This window comes from Octopus sinensis, linkage group LG7, assembly GCF_006345805.1.
Source record: "Octopus sinensis linkage group LG7, ASM634580v1, whole genome shotgun sequence".
Lineage (NCBI taxonomy): Eukaryota > Metazoa > Mollusca > Cephalopoda > Octopoda > Octopodidae > Octopus > Octopus sinensis.
In genome coordinates, this window is record NC_043003.1 from 78,321,934 (window position 1) to 78,325,593 (window position 3,660).

Consider the following 3,660-nt stretch of genomic DNA (forward strand, 5'->3'; position numbering starts at 1 on the left):
GTAAATTATGATAACAAATTAAATGTAGCATGCCTCAATATAAAATAAAATGCAAAAAAAAAAAGAAATAGAATTTTCAATATAAAATTTAAATGAACTAAAGTTTTAAATCTGTTAAGACTAACTCACAGTGTCGCTAATCCAATACATTTTGGTTTACGGTAAAACGGTGTCGTTTATTTTAATTCGTGTTTTGGCGGTGTAATGTTTGTTAATTAACATTGATAAGGTTTATCTTTAATTGGACAAGCAAGCCTAACTTGGAAGATAGTTTACGGAACAGTAGCAAATCCCAAACCGAAGTCTTTGGCGATGCAACAGTTTTTATTAGTGAAATAAGTCACGACAATATTTGGGTACTTGGAAGTGAAACTTGGTGACGTTAGTTTTGTTGATAGTCAAGTTAGTAGTATACTTGTGCCTCTTCTTAGTGGTGGTTAGTAAAGGATTGTCGCTGCCAATGCAGTTGTTGACAGTGTCTGTACCTGATCGGTGGTTTTAATGTATCTATTTTAAACAATAATACATACGTCCCTTACCCACTTAATAAGGGATTTTAAAAATGGAATTGATTACCTCTACTTACCCTACTCAGTTTCATAACTTGGCTAACCATGACCATCAATACGATCATCACTAATAACCACCATCACAAGCAATAACAATATCACAATTGTGATAAAAAAAAAAAGATAAAAAGACGAACTAAGTGGAAATTTTACCGGTGAGTGGGTTAAATAATAAGGTACTAAAAGAGAATGACTCTCCCCAGACACAACAGAATATGCTTCAACACACGAACTCATATAAAGAATCTTGCAAACCAAATCCAAAAACGAAAGATCACAATCATCAACAACAATACCAATGCCACAACTAAGACAGCACCATGGCAGTATTCTGCTTTAAACACCGCATATAACCCCTCATAACATTTTTTTTTTTTTTGAATTTTCAGAACATTTTTGCGAATTTGTGTTCTTACACACGGGAATTCACACATCTATGAAAAAAAAATGTTTATAGGGAGAAAGATATTGAAAAACATCAATCACTAGAATGACAAACAAACGAGGAGGGTATATGGTGGTCGTGAGATGTGTTAAAAATAACAGCTAAATAGCCCTTAAATCATACCATTTTTTTTTTTTTTGCTTTTGCGTAATCGTATCAATTTTCGTGAGTGTAGAACACAACTTCACAAGAATTTTCTGAATTCCAAAAAATTAAGTTATGAGGGGAATTCCTCATCAAGGAGGAGCAGTGACGATTAAAAAAGTGGGCGACAAATTGCTATGTTCAATAAAATTAAAATGGTTCTAAAATTATTCAACACCTTGGCTAAGAAAGAATTATGTTGATGCAAACTATATTTTATCTTCTCATTACTAGAAAAGGGGAGAAGGGTAGTGATCCATGCATTGGAAAGATCTAGAAATAGCAGTCAAATTTTCAAATAATATTCAATTGTCTTCATTGTAAGGACACATTATATAATGTTAGTCCCTGATAGATGGGATGGTAATGGCTGGGATGCCTTGAATCATAGGTCTCTTCGATCAGAGCTGACCTGGGGTTAAACAACAACAGCTATATGCTAATAATCTAAAAATAGCAACCAAATGTCTCAAATGACATCATCTAATAAAATATCTTAGGCGTGGCTGTGTGGTAAGTAGCTTGCTTACCAACCACATGGTTCCGGGTTCAGTCCCACTGCATGGCATCTTGAGCAAGTGTCTTCTGCTATAGCCTCGGGCCAACCAATGCCTTGTGAGTGGATTTGGTAGACGGAAACTGACTGAAAGAAGCCTGTCGGATATATGTATATATATATATATGTATGGTTGTGTGTCTGTGTTTGTCCCCCTAGCATTGCTTGACAACCGATGCTGGTGTGTTTATGTCCCCGCCACTTAGCGGTTCGGCAAAAGGAGACCGATAGAATAAGTACTGGGCTTACAAAGAATAAGTCCCGGGTTCGAGTTGCTCGATTAAAGGCGGTGCTCCAGCATGGCCGCAGTCAGATGACTGAAACAAGTAAAAGAGTAATGTGGTCTTTGGTTGGAATGTCTTTGATCATTGATTTTCTCAAAGTTAAATAATAGCAACAGAAAGGGGAACCGCTAAGTGGTCGCTTCCCATGCTAAAAGAGCAGTCACTCGTCCCTCAAATCACACCTCTAATGTGGTCCTAGATACACTGTATCTGAATAGAGGATAGGACAGTCATGGAAGGAACGCCTTAGTTCATAGGCTTAACCTGTGACTACGAGTAAATAACACTAGAGATGTGCCAATGAGGAGGCCTCTACATCAGTGGTTCTCAATCAGTGGCGACTCATGTATAGGGACTGTAGCTCCCCCTGTTTCCACTCGATATTATTGATAATATTCAATATAATGAGTCCTTTTTCTTTAATTCTTTACATAATCGTTAAGCTTATATCAGTAGCCATCCCCTAGTTTACGAAAAAAAAAATACAAAAATCCTTGTATAGAACTGTGCGCTTCGGAGTTCTAGCGACGCGGTGTTTGGCTGTTGTGCGCATGCTCACATGTCCGAGATAGGAAGCTTCACGCAAGGGAGAGAGACCACTGCGTGAATGACTGCTGGGTGAAAGGTAGTTTTTCTTTTAGACTCTGAGTGTGTTGTGCTTTAAAATGTGCTTATATTCTTGAATGTGATAAAGTGTAGAGTTAGATTATTATCCTGCTTCCAGCTTCAATGTTGCTGCCAGGATTTGAAAAATAGGGCATATTCCCCACCCCTTATTTTGTGATATAGGGGATATTTTGAAAAGCAAGGGGGAATTCGCGGCGGTGTTCAGTGAACAAATTAAACACATTACCCGGCAGTGACTGAAACGCGAACCGATCAAGTTCATGTATAAATTTTCTTTTTATATGTTTGTTTCCTTTTACACAATATTAAAACAACAGCTAAAAATTTTCTGAAGCAGCACCCCGACTAATTTTCTCTACGAGCCGCCACTGTTCTCAACCAATTTTTACTTTTGGACCCCAATGATTCCTACTTTACTTGAACGAATCGTTGTGGGTCATTCGATGATTAAAAAAAAAATCCTGATATATTTTTATAATTAAATATGAGGAATTGTACAAAAAAGAATTAACATATTTTCTGTATCGTAACTAATTTGTAGCATACAAACAGCAAAATCTTATATGAACATCTAAGAGTCATATATGGACCCCGGTTGACAAGAACTGTTCTACATAATTACCCACTCTGCTAGAAATAGCAGTTAAATCTCCCTCATATCACACTCGACGTCTTAAAAAAAAAAGGACACACTGGATAATGTAGTCCTAGATACACAGTGTCTATGTAGAAGATGGATTGGTTAAAGTTGCAATACCTTTGATCATAAATCTGTTCGACCGAGGATCATCTGGAATTAAACATCACCAAAAAGTGGATTGTTTGCCAGTGTCATTTGTTCTTGAACCCACTGGAAACGCCAGTCAGATGACACTTTGTTCGACAGAAGACGACGAAATGCGTATTATTTTCCCATTTTTTAAAACGGAAATTGTAATTCGAACAAATAAATAAATAGAAAAGACACACAGAAAGAAAGGAAGGGAGAAAAAAGAGAGAATTTCGGTTCGTGAACTTGCCTCCTGTATTCGCCAG